This window comes from Saimiri boliviensis, chromosome 11 (assembly GCF_048565385.1).
Source record: "Saimiri boliviensis isolate mSaiBol1 chromosome 11, mSaiBol1.pri, whole genome shotgun sequence".
Lineage (NCBI taxonomy): Eukaryota > Metazoa > Chordata > Mammalia > Primates > Cebidae > Saimiri > Saimiri boliviensis.
The window spans coordinates 25,499,900-25,519,163 of record NC_133459.1 but is presented as its reverse complement, the minus strand read 5'-3'; positions in this window follow the sequence as shown (position 1 = coordinate 25,519,163).

The following is a 19,264-nucleotide window of genomic DNA, read 5'->3' as shown; positions in this document are numbered from 1 at the left end:
GATGGAGTTTCCCCGTGTTGCTCAGCCTGGTCTTGAACTCCTGAGCTCAGGCAATCCACCTGCCTTGGTCTCCCAAAGTGCTAGGAATACAGGCATGAGCCACCATGCCCGGCCTGGGCTACATTTTTATTTCGACTTCAAAATGTTAATGACCAAAATGTGGACCCTGCGAGAATCTATTGGTTTGGAGAAGAAAAAGATGAGTTTGTTTTGGAAAGAGTGAATTAGACAAAAATATCCTGTAGACCATTCCTTGAAGACCTTTTCAGTGGGTCTCAAGGTCAAAACAATATCCATAATAGTACTAAAAAGTTATTTGCTTTTTCCACAGTGGTTCTCTCATGAGGGTACAGTGGAGTGTTCCAGAGGCTACAAGACATGCAATGATATCAATCTGATGGCTAATGGCATCTGTGCTTGAGTACGCCTGTGAAATTTTCTCAGTTTTAATTCCAGTATGGTAAATATCAATAGACATAACCTGCAAAAACAAACATTTTTGGAGGGTTCTCAATAATTTTTAAGATTGTAAAGGAGTTTTGGAACTACAAAGTTTCAGAAGCTCTGCTAGTCAATAGCTTTCAAACTCTTTAACAAGGTCTTATAAAGATAAATCCATTTTACATTGTGACCCAGTATTCATGTATATATGCAGATGTGTAACTGAATCAGAGTTTCACAAAACGATATTCTGGTGCACTATTTGGGATGCACCAGGTGTTTTCTATTTCATTAAAAATATTAAATTGCTGATAACAGCTCACTAAATTGATTTCATGACCTGCTAATGAATAATGACCTGCAACTTGAAAAACCCTGCTCTAGGGTATAGATGAGTGGAAATATGGAAAGAAGCTGGAGCATTCGGAGGAGCCATTTTCAACAGAATGTGGTGTACACTTCATATTTGTTGAGGAAGTGGATGGATGCATTGAGCTTCCAGTTCTCCAACTATGTAAACTTTGCAACAAGCCAGGAGGTTATTAAGATAATCAATTTTTTTTTTTTTTTTTTTTGAGACGGAGTTTCACTCTTGTTACCCAGGCTGAAGTGCAATGGCGCGATCTCGGCTCACCGCAACCTCCGCCTCCTCGGTTCAGGCAATTCTCCTGCCTCAGCCTCCTGAGTAGCTGGGATTACAGGCACGTGCCACCATGCCCAGCTAATTTTTTGTATTTTTAGTAGAGACGGGGTTTCACCATGTTGACAGGATGGTCTTGATCTTTTGAACTCGTGATCCACCCACCTCGGCCTCCCAAAGTGCTGGGATTACAGGCTTGAGCCACTGCGCCTGGCGATAATAAAATTTTTTAAATGTAGGTAAAGTCTCTTTGTATACTGTAAAATACTACAGAAGAGGGATTGCTGTTAGAAGCTGATAGAAAGTACAGGCTGGATACAGTGGTTCACACCTGTGATCCCAGAAATTTGGGAGGCTGAGGTGGGCGGATCATGAGGTCAGGAGATCGAGACCATCCTGGCTAATACAGTGAAACCCCATCTCTACTAAAAATTCAAAAAATTAGCCGGGCATGGTAGTACACACCTGTAATCCCAGCTACTCAGAAGACTGAGGTGGGAGAATTGCTTGAACTCAGGAGGCGGAGGTTGTAGTGAACCGAAATGGCACCACTGCACTCCAGCCTGGGCGACAGAGTGAGACTCCATCTCAAAAAAAAAAAAAAAAAAAAAAGGGCCGGGCGTGTAATCCCAGCACTTTGGGAGGCCGAGGTGGGTGGATCACAAGGTCAAGAGATCGAGACCATCCTGGTCAACATGGTGAAACCCCGTCTCTACTAAAAATACAAAAAATTAGCTGGGCATGGTGGTGCATGCCTGTAATCCCAGCTACTCAGGAGGCTGAGGTAGGAGAATTGCCTGAACCCAGGAGGCAGAGGTTGCGGTGAGCCGAGATTGTGCCATTGCATTCCAGCCTGGGTAACAAGAGTGAAACTCCGTCTCAAAAAAAAAAAAAAAGGCAGTACAGGCTGGGCACAGTAGTTCATGTAATCCCAGCACTTTGGGAGACTGAGGCAGGCAAATCGCATGAAGTCAGGAGTTCGAGACCAGCCTGGCCAACATAGTAAAACCCCATCTCTACTAAATATATTTTAAAAATTAGCTAGGCATGGTGGTGGGCTCCAGTAGTCTCAGCCACTCAGTAGGCTGAGGCAGGAGAATCCTTTAACCCAGGAGGCAGAGGTTGCAGTAAGCCAAGATCGCACCACTGCACTCTAGCCTGGGCAACAGAGTGACACTCTGTCTCAAAATAATAATAATAATAAAGCATAAAGATCAGCCAGGTACAGTGATGGGCAGGTGCAGTGGCTCACACATGTATTCCCAGCACTTTGGGAGGCTAAGGAGGGCAGATCACCTGAGGTCAGGAGTTCAAGACCAGCCTGGCCAACATGGTCAAATCCTGTTTCTCCTAAAAATACAAAAATTAAAGCCGGGCGCGGTGGCTCAAGCCTGTAATCCCAGCACTTTGGGAGGCTGAGGCGGGTGGATCACGAGGTCAAGAGATCGAGACCATCCTGGTCAACATGGTGAAACCCCGTCTCTACTAAAAATACAAAAAAACTAGCTGGGCGTGGTGGCGCGTGCCTGTAATCCCAGCTACTCAGGAGGCTGAGGCAGGAGAATTGTCTGAGCCCAGGAGGCGGAGGTTGCGGTGAGCCGAGATCACGCCATTGCACTCCAGCCTGGGTAACAAGAGCGAAACTGCGTCTCAAAAAAAAAAAAAAAAAAAAAAATACAAAAATTAGCTGGGCATGGTAGCACATGCCTGAAATCCCAGCTACTCAGGAGGCTGAGGCAGGAGAATTGCATGAACCCAGAAGGTGGAGGTTGCAGTGAGCCAAGATCGTGCCACTGCACTCCAGCCTGGGCGACAGAGCTAGCAAGACTCCATCTCAAAAGAAAAAACAAAAAACCCTCTCTCCATCATTTAGTAATGCTGTAACTTGCTTATTACTAATAATAACTAATTTTTAAAAATACAAACAATCTTGCAGCATTTATTGTCATCTTGTAATATAACAATATGAACAAATGTTTCAGGACTCTCAACAAAGGACATCCAAAAAGAAAACTGGATCTTTCTCAATTTCTCACTTCATTGATCATTTCTAGTTGGAGACACTTGGTAGCAGAGAAATATTATCTCCTTATAGCATGAGTAATCCAGTTGTTTTCTTTCTTTTTTTTTTTTTTTCGGGTGTCTTGCATTGGATCCAGTTGTTTTCTTGACTTTGAGAATGAATCCCTTCTGCATCATCTACAAGGTTCATATATTCATCAAAACCAATGATACAGCCTTCCATCCGCATATTCACTTGCTCATAGAGCCACACCTGAATCTGGGATCTATTTTATAAATATCTGAAGAGAAGTTGATGGGCTGCACCATAACCTTCTGCACTTTCTGGCCCTGGCCATGGTACGCCACACTGAAATCTCACAAAGAGGACACTGACCCACATGCTACCTCAGAGAGCAACTTCTGGAATAATAACTAATATTTCTTGAGTGATTACTGTTTGCCTGGTATGGTGCTAAGCTTCAGTAAAAATGTTTAGCTCATTTAATCCTTACCACGATTTTACTGGGTGAGCACTGTAACGGATTGTCTTCACTCTATGTACATGGAAACTGAGGCTCAGGGAGCTAAGATAATTTACAAAGTTATTTAATGCAAGGCGTGGTGGCTCACATCTGTAATATTAGCACTTTGGGAGGCTGAGGTGGGTAGATCACCTGAGGTCAGGAGTTCAAGACCAGCCTGGCCAACATGGTGAAACCCCATCTTTGTAAAACAAAAAACAAAAAACAAAAAACAAAACAAAACAAAAAACCAGCAAAGTTACTTAGTATAGTGGACTTTAATTTTTTCTTTCTTTCTTTCTTTCTTTTTAATAGATGTGAGGTCTAGCTATGTTGCCCAGGCTGGTTTTAAACTCCTGCCTCAGTCTCCCAAAGTGCTAAGCCACTGTGCCCAGCCGCAGACTTTAAATTTTTGTTAGATTGTTTGCCTATCCAGCATCTGATCTTTTTTCTTCTTTGAAGAACACCTGGATTTTCCTTAAGGAACCACACCTCCCACACATTCAGTCCACGTGGTTTGGGAAACTTGGTTTCACCTCTTGGATTCTGCAGCTGCATATATAACTTTTGTACAACAATGGCAAATAAGTATCTCTTTCCTCTGGGCTGGTAGCTATGAGGATGTAACTCTGGAGCTGCAGTGGCCACCTTGCCAATGCTAGGTGGGAGGTCACCTGAGGACAGATCAACACAGAGCAGAGCTGAGATGTTGAGGGACAGGAGGTGGGGAGGGAGCAAAGGAGAGGTAGAGAGCTAATGATAAACTTTGAGCCCCCAGATCCAGCCTGAAGACAGATACCCATGAACTTTTTAGTTAGAAGAGTCAGGACATTCCCTTTTATGCTTAAGTCAGTTAATTTAATGTAGCTAACAAACATGCAGCACTTACTAACAGCCAAGAACTATTGCAAGCACTATACAAATATCAAGTAATTTAGTGTTCACAACAACCCTATGAAGGGAGGTAATATTATTATTTTCATTGCGTTTATTTATTTGATACAAAGTCTCTCTCTCCCTATGTCATCCAGGTGTGTGTGCTACCACACCTGGTTATTTTTATTTCTTGCTCTCTCTCTATAGGTGTGTGTGCTACCACACCTGGCTATTTTTATTTCTTGCTCTCTCTCTATAGGTGTGTGTGCTACCACACCTGGCTATTTTTATTTCTTGCTCTCTCTCTCTCTTTTTTTTTTTTTAGAGATGGGAGTCTAGCTGGGCACAGTGGCTCATGCCTGTAATCCCAGCACTTTCGGAGGCTGAGGTGGGCAGATCACCTGAGGCTGGGAATTGGAGACCAGTCTGACCAACATGGAGAAACCCCGTCCCTACTAAAAATACAAAATTAGCTGGGCCCACGCCCATTACAGGCACATGCCTGTAATCCCAGCTACTTAAGAGGCTGAGGCAGGAGAATTGCTTGAACCCAGGAGATGGAGGTTGTGGTGAGCTGAGATCGTGCCATTGCACCCCAGACTGGGCAACGAGAGTAAAACTCCATTTGAAAAAAAAAAAAGAGAGACGAGAGTCTCACAATGTTGCCCAGGCTGGTCTCAAGCTCCTGAGCTCAAGTGATCTTCCTTCTTGGCCTCCCAAAAGATTACAGGCATGAGACACCACACCTGGCCATAAATTCTTTTTTTTTTCTTTTTTTTTTTTTGAGACGGAGTTTCGCTCTTGTTACCCAGGCTGGAGTGCAATGACGTGATCTCGGCTCACCGCAACCTCCGCCTCCTGGGTTCAGGCAATTCTCCTGCCTCAGCCTCCTGAGTAGCTGGGATTACAGGCACACGCCACCATGCCCAGCTAATTTTTTGTATTTTTAGTAGAGACGGGGTTTCACCAAGTTGACCAGGATGGTCTTGATCTCTCGACCTTGTGATCCACCCGCCTCGGCCTCCCAAAGTGCTGGGATTACAAGCTTGAGCCACCGCGCCCGGCCCATAAATTCTTTTTTAAACTTTTTATAGAGATAAGGAAGGGTCTCACTATGTTGCCAGGGCTGGTCTCGAACTCCTGGCCTTAAACAATCCTCCAACCTTGGCCTTCCGAAGTGCTGGGATTACAAACATGAGCCACCAGCCCAGCCTATTTTCATTTTAAAGATGAGAAAACTGAGGCACAGGGAGGCTAATAACTTGCCTGGGTCTTTGTTGGGATGTTTGGTTTTGGAACCTAGCCAGGATTTGCTCTGGCTCCAGATCCCACACGCTGAATTCTTTGCCAGTATTTCTCAAACACTCTTCATTTAAAAAAAAAAAAAAAAAAAAAAAGTTTTTTTTTTGTTTTTTCTTTTTTTCAAAGATGGGGTTTCACCATGTTGGCCAGGCTGGTCTCGAACTCCTGACCTCAAGTGATCCACCCACCCTGGCCTCCCAAAGTGCTGTGATTACAGGCGTGCGCCACCATGCCCCATCAACACTCCTCATTTAACTTCCATCATTTTCAGTATGACCATAGTCACAGACCTTCTACCAGGGGTGTCCAGTCTTTTGGCTTCCTGGGCCACACTGAAAGAATAATTGTCTTGGGCCACCACAAGATACACTAATGATAGCTGATGAGCTAAAAAAAAAAAAAAAAAATTAAAAATATCTCATAATGTTTTAAGAAAATGTATGAATTTGTGTTGGGCCGCATTCAAAGCCATTGTGGGCCGTATGCAGCTCACAGGATGAAGGTTGGACAAGCTTGTTCTAAACTATTATTCATTTAATAGTTTCCAGTAAGTCCACTTTTAATCAATTCACTTCTTTCACTCGTCCCAAGCTATATCAGTGAAATAATGAGTTTGATGCCCCAGATGTGTTTTTATTTATTTGTTTATTTGTATTTATTTATTTCTGAGATTGGGTGTGGCTCTGTCGCCCAGGCTGGAGTGCAGTGGCACAATCTTGGCTCACTGCAACCTCTGCATCCTGGGCTCAAGCCCTCTTCCCACCTCAGCCTCCCAAGTAGCTGGGCCTACAGGCGCATGCCACCATATCTAGCTAATTTTTGTATTTTTTTGTAGACATAGGGTTTCACCATGTTGTCCAGGCTGGTCTCGAACTCCTAAGCTCAAGTGATCCACCCACCTTAGCCTCCCAAAGTGCTAGGATTATAGGCATGAGCCAAAATGGCCAGGCACAGTGGGAAGATCACTTGAGGCCAGGAGTTTGAGATCAATCTGTGCAACATGGCAAGATCCTCTCTCTACAAAAAATGCAAGAATTAGCCGGGTGTAGTGGTGTGCCCCTATTGTCCTAGCTACTCAGGAGGCTGAGAGGATCACCTGAGCTTAGGGAGGTTGAGGCTGCTGTGAGCCATGATCACACCACTGTACTCTGGCCTGGGCAACAGAATGAGACCCTGACTCAAAAAAAAAAAAAAAAAAAAAAAAAAAAAGATGTTAACTATTAACATGTAAAATGTTTATCCATGTGACACCTAAAATTGCTGTGAGTAGCCCTGCCCCACTGTGTTGCCTCCCTCTTCATGTCACTGATGCTTAGTTTCTTTTTTTTTTTTTTTTTTTTTTTTTTTTTTTTTTTTTTTTTTGTGAGACGGAGTTTCGCTCTTGTTACCCAGGCTGGAGTGCAATGGCGCGATCTCGGCTCACCGCAACCTCCGCCTCCTGGGTTCAGGCAATTCTCCTGCCTCAGCCTCCTGAGTAGCTGGGATTACAGGCACGAGCCACCATGCCCAGCTCATTTTTTGTATTTTTAGTAGAGACGGGGTTTCACCATGTTGACCAGGATGGTCTCGATCTCTTGACCTTGTGATCCACCCGCCTCGGCCTCCCAAAGTGCTGGGATTACAGGCTTGAGCCACCGCGCCCGGCCGATGCTTAGTTTCTTTGTCTTTATAGGGCTAAGCATCTGTCCCTCACAGGACTGTTGTTTGAAACAAATGAGGAATGAACTGAGGCATTCTTTGTCACCTATAAAGCATTAAATAGAAGGAAGGAACCATCGCTGTTAAGATGATAAACTTCTGCCGGGGTGAGGTGGCTCACACCTATAATCCCAGCACTTTGGGAGGCGAAGGCAGGCAGATCACGAGGTCATAAGATTGAGACCATCCAGGCCAATATGGTGAAACCCTGTCTCCACTAAAACACAAAAATTAACTGGGCATGATGGCATGCGCCTGTAGTCCCAGCTACTTGGGAGGCTGAGGCAGGAGAATCTCTTGAAACCGAAGGCAGAGGTTGCAGTAAGCCCAGATCGTACCACTGTACTCCAGCCTGGAGAGAGAGTGAGGCTCCATCTAAAATATATATATAGGGCCGGGTGCGGTGGCTCACGCCTGTAATCCCAGCACTTTGGGAGGCCGAGGCTGGTGGATCACGAGGTCAAGAGATCAAGACCATCCTGGTCAACATGGTGAAACCCTGTCTCTACTAAAAATACAAAAAATTAGCTGGGCATGTTGGTGCATGCCTGTAATCCCAGCTACTCAGGAGGCTGAGGCAGGAGAATTGCTTGAATTCAGGAGGCCAAGGTTGCAGTGAGCTGAGATCGCACCACTGCACTAAAGAAAATGTTTCTATGTACGGTACTCCATGCAGCCAAGGTGGTGTTGAATCACTATGTAAATCCTTTGTTATTGCCATGAAAAAATATCCAAGATATGTTGTTCAGCAATAAAAAAGTAAGTTTCAGGCTGGGCCTGGTGGCTCACGCCTGTAATCCAAGCACTTTGGAGGCCAAGGCGGGTGGATCACCTGAGGTTGGGAGTTCAAGACCAGCCTGACCAACGTGGTAAAACCCTGTCTTAAAAAAAAAAAAAAAAAAAAAAGGAAGTTTCAAGAAAGGTTACAGGCTTCCACTCTCACCACGAACGAAGAAAGTGGCAAAGAACATTGCTCCTCCTGAACAATGGGGAAAAGGCGGATAATTTATGAAGTCCTAATTTTTCTTTTTTTTTTTTTCAGGATCATGCCAAGAATTAAAAAACAAAACAAAACAACACCAACAAAAAAAATACTTTTTTTTTTTTTGAGACAGTCTTGCTCTGTCGCCAGGTGTCATGCTAGAGTGCAGTGGCACAATCTCGGCTCACTGCAACCTCCACCTCCTGGGTTCAAGCAATTCTCATGCCTCAGCCTCCCGAGTAGCTGGGACTACAGGCGTGCGCCACCACGCCCAGCTAATTTTTGTATTTTTTAGTAGACAGGGGGGTTCACCATGTTGGCCAGGATGTTTTCTTTTTTTTTTTTCTTTTTTTTTTTTTTAAGAAGAGGAAGAAAGAGAAAGAGGAAGAGGGAGAGAGGATGGGGTATTGCCCTATTGCCCAGGCTAGAATGCAGTCTAAATATGGGTATGCTTATAATTGTCCTTAATAATGGAGACATGAAAGAAAATGAGGGAAGAGAATAACAAACAAGGAGCCAACCAAGATTTCATTTAAACTTCTAAATTGATATGATGTAGTACTGATAAGAGTATATATTTTGTATATTCAAAGTGGAGAGTTCTATAAATGTTAATCACATCTACTTGTTCCAGATCTGAGTTCAAGACCTGAATATCGTTGTTAATTTTCTGTCTCATTGATCTGTCTAATATTAATGTTGAAGTCTCCCACTATTATTATGTGGGAGTCCAAGTCTCTTTATAAGTCCTGTATGTCTAGGTATTCCTGTATTGGGTGCGTATACATTTAGGATCTTTAGCTCTTCTTGTTGTTGCATTGATCCTTTTATCATTATATAATGTCCTTCTTTGCTTCTTCTGATCTCCGTTGCTCAATTGTAACCTCTGCCCTTTATTCATTTATTTTAGCTCTCTGTTCGGTTGGTAAATCCCTCTCCATCCCTTGTTTAGAGTCTTTGTGCATCCTTGAATGTGAGATGGATCTGGATGCAGCACACTGATGGGTCTTAGTTTTTCATTCAAATTGCCTGTCTTTGGATTGGGGGATTTAGTCAATTTAAATTTAGAATTAATAATAATATATGTGAGTTTAATACTGTCATTAGCTGGCTATTTTGTCCATTAGTTGATGTAAATTCTTCATTATATTGATGCTCTTTTTGATAATTTTTTTAGAAAGGCTGATACTGTTTGTTCCTTTCATATGTGTAGTGGTTCTTTCAGAAGCTCTTGCAAAGCAGGCCTGGTGGTGATGAAATCTCTGAGTGCTTGCTTGTTCACAAAAAACTTTATTTTTCCTTCACATGTGAAGCTTACCTTGGCTGGATGTGAAATTCTGGGTTGAAAGTTCTTTTCTTTAAGGATGTTGAATATTGGCCCCCACTCTCTTCTGGCTTGTAGGGTTTCTGCTGAGAGATCTGCTGTAAGTCTGATAGGCTTCCCTTTGTGGGTAACCTGACCTTTCTCTCTGGCTGCCCTTAGTATTTTCTCCTTCATTTCAACCCTGGTGAATCTGACGATTATGTGCCCTGGAGTTGCTCTTGTTGAGGAATATCTCTGTGGTGTTCTCTGTATTACCTGGAGTTGAATATTATTCTGCCTTACTAGGCTGGGAAAATTTTCCTGAATAATGTCCTGAAGCGTATTTTCCAGCTTGGATTCATTCTCTTCGTCACATTCAGGTACACCTATCAAGCGTAGATTAGGTCTTTTCACATAGTCCCATATTTCTTGGAGACTTTGCTCGTTCCTTTTTATCCTTTTTTCTCTCGTCTTGTCTTCTTGTTTTATTTCATTGAGTTGATCTTCGACCTCTGATATCCTTTCTTCTGCTTGATCAATTCGGCTGTTAAAACTTGTGCATACTTCACGTAGTTCTCGTATTGTGTTTTTCAGCTCCATCAATTCACTTATTTTCCTCTCTAAATTTTGTATTCTTGTTGACATTTCGTCAAACCTTTTTTCAAAGTTCTTAGTTTCTTTAGATTGTGTTATAACAAGTTCTTTTAATTCACAGAAGTATCTTATTATCCACGTTTTGAAGCCTGCTTCTGTAATTGGAACACACTCGTTCTCCATCAAGCCTTGTTTCGTTGCTGATGAGGAACTGGGATCCCCTGCTGAGGAAGAGGCGTTCTGATCTTGGGTATTCTCAGCCTTTTTTGACCGTTTTCTTCCCTTCGTTGTAGATTTATCCATCTGTGGTCTTTATAATTACCGTCTTTGTAATTGGGTTTCTGAGTGGACGTCCAACTTACTGATTCTCAGCGCCGAAATCTGAGCAACCCACTGCACCGACTAAATCAGCGGCGTTAAGATTGAGGGTGCTTTTCCGACTCTGCACCGAGAACCGACGCTCCGAGGCGCCGGCAAAACCGCCTCGCCGGTCACAAGAGTCGCGCTGGCGACCCGTGGGGCTCCTCCGCTGGGAATCTCCTGGTGCGTGAGCAACAAGAATTCATGTGAAGGTGTGGCGTCCTCTCCTTCTTTGCGCTTTCAGTGGGAGCTACAATCCCGAGCTGCTAGTGATCAGCCATCTTGGATCTCTCGAAGTCCTAATTTTTCTTGAGCTCATCAGAGAGCTAAGGTAGCAAGGCAACCAAGTCCACTGAATTTCACAGAGAGACAATCCTCTCAAAGATGTGATGGAACACACACATTTTGTCACCTTTGTCAGAGCTCGGGGGAATACGGTGGCTGCCATTCAAGTGGGGAAAAGAAAATCAGCTAAAGTTTAAAAAAAAAGTTTAAGCACCAAGTGTGCACTAGCATATCAGTTTGGTACAGATTGGGACCCAGACACAAGGGGAGTTTGCACTCACTCCAAGCTCTTTTCCATGGGCCTCTAGTGTGTCCTCACAAAACTGGAGGCAGGGCAGGAGACCAGAGACAGCCCCCTCAGTGGCACAGGTGTGCAGATGGTAGGCTGCAGTTGAGGAATGAGCATGAAGTCCCACAAGCTGCTTTTCAAGGGTGCAAAGGTGTCTGTGGGAGGGGAAGCAGACCCTCTCATGCCACCGCTCAGCAAAGATTTATTGCTTCTAGAAAGGAGTAGAAGCAAAACTCATTTGCCTTGCGTGTTGGGTGGGTAGGAAACACTTTCATCCCATGACCCACTGCACCTGGGGGAAGGGTAGAAGCAAAAACCCTCTACCTTTTCAGTGGAGCTAGAAACCATCTGGGGCCCAGGATCCCACAGCAATAATAAGCTGAGAACTGCTAACACTGCAGATAACCAAAATTACACAAAGGAGAGGCAGGAATGCTGAGAAAGCTCCAGCCTGAGGCCCGGATGCATTGAGCCTGCCGAAGACAAAAGCTGGGTCGGGACCACAGAGAAACCCATCCACTTCCTGGGGGCCCCAGCACCAAGGAACAAGCAAAGGCAGCCTACTACAGTGGGAGACGCGGGAACATGGTGAAGGAGCTTGGCTGGGGTACGAGTGTGCAGGGGTGGCTGAAAGCTGACCAGGCAATAACCAAAAGCTGGGAAAATTCACTGTCAGCAGACCTACAATCAGAAAAGGTAAAGGGTTCCTCATGCAAAAAGAGTATGATACCAGAGAGACCTTGGATCTACACAAAGAAATGAAGGTACTGAAAACGGTAAAAATATAAGGTAAAGATGAAAAACATTGGTCTTTTTTTTTTGATAGAGCCTTGCTCTGTTGCCCAGGCTGGAGTGCAGTGGCATGATCCTGGCTCATTGCAACCTCTGCCTCCCAAGTTCTAGCAATTCTCCGGCCTCAGCCTCCTAGGTAGCTGGGATTACAGGCGCATGCTGCGCCCCCCGCCGGCTAATTTTTTGTATTTTAGTAAAGACAGGGTTTCCCCGTGTTGCCCAGGCTGGTCTGGAACTCCTAAGCTTAGGCAATCCACCGGCCTCAGCCTGCCAAAGTGCTAGGATTACAGGAGTGAGACACTGTGCCAGACGAAAAACATTATTCTTATTTTTTTTTTTTTTTGAGATGGAGTTTCACTCGTTACCCAGGCTGGAGTGCAATGGTGCGATCTCGGCTCACCGCAACCTCCGCCTCCTGGGTTCAGGCAATTCTCCTGCCTCAACCTCCTGAGTAGCTGGGATTACAGGCACACGCCACCATGCCCAGCTAATGTTTTGTATTTTTAGTAGAGACGGGGTTTCACCATGTTGACCAGGATGGTCTCGATCTCTTGACCTTGTGATCCACCCGCCTCGGCCTCCCAAAGTGCTGGGATTACAGGCTTGAGCCACCGCGCCCGGCTATTATTCTTATTTTTAATCTCTTTAAAAAATAATTGCAGGACAGTGGCCATGGAAGTCAGAATCCACTAAGGATTATGTAACAACTCACCTGCTGAATCAACCAGCCAAAAATATAAAATTAAAAAATAATAGGGCCTGGGCGCGGTGGCTCAAGTCTGTAATCCCAGCACTCTGGGAGGCTGAGGCGGGTGGATCACGAGGTCAAGAGATCGAGACCATCCTGGTCAACATGGTGAAACCCCGTCTCTACTAAAAATACAAAAAACTAGCTGGGCATGGTGGCGCATGCCTGTAATCCCAGCTACTCAGGAGGCTGAGGCAGGAGAATTGCCTGAACCCAGGAGGCGGAGGTTGCGGTGAGCCGAGATCGCGCCATTGCACTCCAGCCTGGGTAATAAGAGTGAAACTCCGTCTCAAAAAAAAAAAAAAAAAAAAAAAAAAAAAAAGGCCAGGCGCGGTGGCTCAAGCCTGTAATCCCAGCACTTTGGGAGACCGAGGTGGGTGGATCACTAGGTCAAGAGATCGAGACCATCCTGGTCAACATGGTGAAACCCCGTCTCTACTAAAAAAATACAAAAAATTAGCTGGGCATGGTGGCGCATGCCTGTAATCCCAGCTACTCAGGAGGCTGAGGCAGGAGAATTGCCTGAACCCAGGAGGCGGAGGTTGCGGTGAGCCGAGATCCCGCCATTGCACTCCAGCCTGGGTAACAAGAGCGAAACTCTGTCTCAAAAAAAAAAAAAAAAAAAAAATATAATAATAATAATAATAATAATTGGCTGGGCACTGTGGCTCACGCCTGTAATCCCAGCACTTTGGGAGGCCAAGACGGAAGGATTGCTTGAGCCCAGGAGTCCAAGACCAGCCTGGGTAATTTATCGAGACAACATCTTAAGAAAAAAAAGAAAAAGATTAAGAAAAGTACAAATGGTGGTAGGAAGGAACTGGAAGTATATGGTTGTGAGGTTCTAATGGTGGTAGGAAGGAATTGGAAGTATATGGTTGTGAGGTTCTTACACTGTATGGGAAGTGGTTTAATATTATATCAAAGTAGATTGTGGGCCGGGCACAAAGGCTCATGCCTGTAATCCCAGCATTTTGGGAACCTGAGGCGGGAGAATCATGAGGTCAGGAGATCGAGACTATACTGGTTAACATGGTGAAACCCTGTCTCTACTAAAAATATAAAAATTAGCCGGGCATGGTGGCACATAAGTGTAGTCTCAGGTACTCAGGAGGCTGAGGCAGAAAAATCCTTTGAACCCAGGAGGTGAAGGTTGCAGTGAGCTAAGATCTTGCCACTGCACTCCAGCCTGGGTGACAGAGTGAGACTCCATCTTAAAAAAAACAAAAAACCCAAAAAAACAAAAAAGAAACCTCAGCAGGGCATGGTGGCTCACACCTGTGATCCCAGCACTTTAGGAGGCCAAGGTAGGCAGATCAATTGAGGTCAGGAGTTTGAGACCAGGCTGGCCAACATGGTAAAACCCCTTGTCTCTACTAAAAATACAAAAATTAGCCAGGGTTGGTGGCATATGCCTATTATCCCATTATCTCAGCTACTCCAGAGGCTGAGGCAAGAGAATCACTTGAACCCAGGTGGCGGAGGTTGCAGTGAGCCAAGATGGCACCACTGTACTCCAGCCTTAGTGACAGAGCAAGACTCTGTCTCAAAAAAATAAAATAAAATAAAACCCTCAATACAGAAGAAGGCAGGAAAATAGGAACAAATAAGAGATACAACAACTTAGAAAACACATAAGGGCCGGGCCCGGTGGCTCAAGCCTGTAATCCCAGCACTTTGGGAGGCCGAGGCGGGTGGATCACAAGGTCGAGAGATCGAGACCATCCTGGTCAACATGGTGAAACCCCGTCTCTACTAAAAATACAAAAAATTAGCTGGGCATGGTGGCGCGTGCCTGTAATCCCAGCTACTCAGGAGGCTGAGGCGGGAGAATTGCTTGAACCCAGGAGGTGGAGGTTGTGGTGAGCCGAGATCGCGCCATTGCACTCCAGCCTGGGCAACAAGAGCGAAACTCCGTCTCAAAAAAAAAAAACACATAAGAAAGTAAATTTAAATCCAACCATATCAAAAATTACATTTGAAATAACCTACACACCCCAATTGAGAGGCAGAAATTGTCAGATTGGATTAGGAAATCAAGACCCAACTATATCCTGTCAATAATAAATCCACTTTAAATATAAAGACTTAAGTAGGTTAAAAGTAAAAAAAAAAAAAAAAGCCCGGGTGAGGTGGCTCACACCTGTGATCCCCCAGCACTTTGAGAGGCCACTGCACTCCAGCCTGGGTGACAGAGCGAGACTCCGTCTCAAAAATAGTAATAGTAATAATAATAACAACAACACTTTAAAATACTTATGAGGCTGGGTGTAATCCCATTACTTTGGGGGCCCAAGGCAGGCGGATCACCTGGGGACAGGAGTTCAAGACCAGCCTCGCCAACATGGCAAAACCCGTCTCTACTAAAAATACAAAAATTATCTGGTCTTGGTGGTGCACGCCTGTAGTCCCAGCTACTTGGGAGGCTGAGGCAGGGGAATATCTTAAGCCCGGGAGTTGGAGGTTGCAGTCAGCTGAGACTGAACCACGGCACTCCAGCCTGGGTGACAGAGCAAGACTGTCTCAAAAAAAATAAATAAATAAAAATTAAAAATTAAAAATTAAATACCCATGAATTAAAGAGAAAGTAACAAAGGAAACTAGAAAACATTTTGAATTGAATGGCAACAAAAATAATGTAGCGGCCAGGTCTGGTGGCTCATGCATGTAATCCCAGCACTTTGAGAGGCTGAGGCGGATGAATCACCTGAGGTCAGGAGTTCAAGACTAGCCTGGCCAACATGATAAAACCCCATCTCTACTAACGTCAAAAATATTAGTTCGGGGTGGTGGTGGGCACCTGTAATCCTAGTTAATCCGGAGCCTGAGGCAGGAGAATCGCTTGAACCAGGGAGGCAAAAGTTGCAGTGACCCGAGATGTCGCCATTGTACTACAGCCTGGGTGACCAGGCGAAACTTGGTCTCAAAAGAAAGAGAGAAAGGAAGAAAGAGAGAGACAGGGAGGGAGGGAGGAAGGAAGGAAGGAAGGAAGGAAGAGAAAGAAAGAAAGAAGAAAGAAAGAAAAAGAAAAAAGAAAGAAAGAAAAAAATAATGTAGCAAAATTGGTGGAACATATCTTAAATAATGCTTAGGGGAACTCTTACAGCATCAAACTTAACAAGAAATATTTTAAATCAGTAATCTAAGCTTCCACCTTAAGAAACTGGAAGAAGAGGCCGGGCGCGGTGGCTCAAGCCTGTAATCCCAGCACTTTGGGAGGCCAAGGTGGGTGGATCATGAGGTCAAGAGATCGAGACCATCCTGGTCAACATGGTGAAACCCCGTCTCTACTAAAAATACAAAAATTAGCTGGGCATGGTAGCACGTGCCTGTAATCCCAGCTACTCAGGAGGCTGAGGCAGGAGAATTGCCTGAACCCAGGAGGTAGAAGTTGCGGTGAGCCGAGATCGTGCCATTGCACTCCAGCATGGGTAACAAGAGCGAAACTCCGTCTCAAAAAAAAAAAAAAAAAAAAAAAAAGAAACTGGAAGAAGAGCAAATTAAACCTAAAGTAAACAGAAAAAAAAGAAAATAATAAGGGAAAGAGTAGAAATCAGTGAAATCGAAAGTAGATAATTAGGCTGGCATTGTGGCTCACACCTGTAATCCCAGCACTTTGGGAGGCCGAAGCTGGTGGATCACCTGAGGTTGGGAGTTCCAGACCAGTTTGACCAACATGGAGAAACCCCATGTCTATTAAAAATACAAAATTAGGGCCGGGCACGGTGGCTCAAGCCTGTAATCCCAGCACTTTGGGAGGCCAAGGTGGGTGGATCACGAGGTCGAGAATTCGAGACCATCCTGGTCGACATGGTGAAACCCCGTCTCTACTAAAAATACAAAAAATCAGCTGGGCATGGTGGCGTGTGCCTGTAATCCCAGCTACTCAGGAGGCTGAGGCAGGAGAATTGCCTGAACCCAGGAGGCGGAGGTTGTGGTGAGCCGAGATCGCGCCATTGCACTCCAGCCTGGGTAACAAGAGCGAAACTCCGTCTCAAAAAAAAAAAAAAAAAAAATACAAAATTAGCTGGGCATTGTGGCACATGCCTATAATCCCAGCTACTCAGAAGGCTGAGGCAGGAGAATCACTGGAAGCCAGGAGGTGAAGGTTGCAGTGAGCTGAGATTATGTCACTACACTCCAGCCTAGGCAACAAAGGCAAAACTCCGTCTCAAAAAAATAAATAAATAAAAAATCGAGAAATCATCTAAAAAATTAATGAAGCTGAAGGCTAAGGCTAATTCTTTTTTTTTTTTTTTTTTTTTTGAGACGGAGTTTCGCTCTTGTTACCCAGGCTGGAGTGCAATGGCACGATCTCGGCTCACCGCAACCTCTGCCTCCTGGGTTCAGGCAATTCTCCTGCCTCAGCCTCCTGAGTAGCTGAGATTACAAGCACGCGCCACCATGCCCAGCTAATTTTTTGTGTTTTTAGTAGAGACGGGGTTTCACTATGTTGACCAGGATGGTCTCGATCTCTTGACCTCGTGATCCACCCGCCTCGGCCTCCCAAAGTGCTGGGATTACAGGTTTGAGCCACTGCGCCCAGCCCCCAAGGCTAATTCTTGCCAAAGATCCCAAAAACATTGACTCAACGCCTGTAATCTCAACACTTTTTGGGAGGCTAAGGCTGGAGGATCACTTGAAGCCAGGAAGTATACAACCAGCCTGGGCAACATAGCAAGATCTCATCTCTACCATTTTTTTTTTTTTTTTTTTTTTTTTGGTAGAGACAGGGTTTTACCATGTTGTTACCCAGGCTGATCTTGAACTTCTAAACTCAAGCAGTCTGCCTGTCTTGGCCTCCTAAAATGCTGGGATTACAGGTGTGAGCCACTGCGCCCAGCCTTCCATCTCTACATTAAAAAACAACAACAACAAAAAACTGATAAAATTATAGACAGACTGATCAAAGAAAAAAATAAGAAGATATGAACTAACAAAATTAAGAATGAAAAAGGGAGCATTCCTACACAACCTACAGATACTGATATGTTTTGGCTCTGTGTCCCCACCCAAATCTCACCTTGAATTGTAATTAATCCCCATAATCACCATGTGTCAAGGGCAGGACCAGGTGATGGTACTCGAATCATGAGGATGTTTCCCCCATGCTGTTCTCCTGATAATGAGTGAGTCGTGAGATCTAATGGTTTTTGTTTTGTTTTGTTTTGTTTTGTTTTGTTTTGAGACGGAGTTTCACTCTTGTTACCCAGGCTGGAGTGCAATGGCGCGATCTCGGCTCACCACAACCTCCGCCTCCTGGGTTCAGGCAATTCTCCTGCCTCAGCCTCCTGAGTAGCTGGGATTACAGGCACGCGCCACCAGGCCCAGCTATTTTTTTTATTTTTAGTAGAGACGGGGTTTCACCATGTTGACCAGGTTGGTCTCGATCTCTCAACCTCGTGATCCACCCGCCTTGGCCTCCCAAAGTGCTGGGATTACAGGCTTGAGCCACCGCGCCCGGCCCTGATTGTTTTATAAGTGTCTGACATTTCCCCTGCTTGCACTCACTCCATTCTGCCTCCTTGTGAAGAAGGTACCTGCTTCTCCTTTGCCTTCTGCCATGATTTTAAGTTTCCTGAGGCCTCCCCAGCAATGCAGAACTGTGAGTCGATTAAATCTCTTTCCTTTGTAAATTACCCAGTCTTTGATATTTCCTCATAGCAGTGTGTGAACAGAGTAATACAGAAACTAAAAAGATATTAAGCTAATATTATTAACAACTTTATGCCAATAAATTTGATAACTTAGATGAAATAGACAAATTCCTTGAATGACACAAACCACCAAAGTTCACTCAAGAAGAAATAGATAACTTGCATAGTAGTCTGTTAAACACTTAAATTTGTAGATAAAACCTTTCAACAAAGAAAACTTGCTGGGTACAGTGGCTCATGCCTGTACTACTAGCACTTTAGCAGGCCAAAGCAGGAGGATCTCTCCAAAGAAATTTTAAAAATTGGCCAGGTGTGGTGGTGTGCACCTCTGAACCCTACTACTTGGGAAGCTGAGGTGGGAGGATTGCTTAAGCCCAAGATGTTGAAACCACAGTGAGTCATAATTTCACCACTGCACTCCAGACTGGGAGGCCAAGGTGGGAGGAGCACTTAAGCCCAGGAGTTTGAGACCAGCCTGGGCAACATAAAGAGATTCCATCTCTATTTTATAAATATATATATATTTGAATAATAATAAATTTTTAAAAAGGAAAACTCCAGACCCAGATTGCTTCACTGGTGAATTCTACCTTACTCTTTTTGCTGTTGTTTGAGAGAGAGTCTTGCTTTGTTGCCTAGGCTGGAATGCAGTGGTGCAATCTCCACTCACTGCAACCTCCACCTCCTGAGACTCTCCTGCCTCAGCCTCCTGAGTAGCTGGGACTGCAGGTACGCACCACCACACCCAGATAATTTTTGTGTTTTTAGTAGA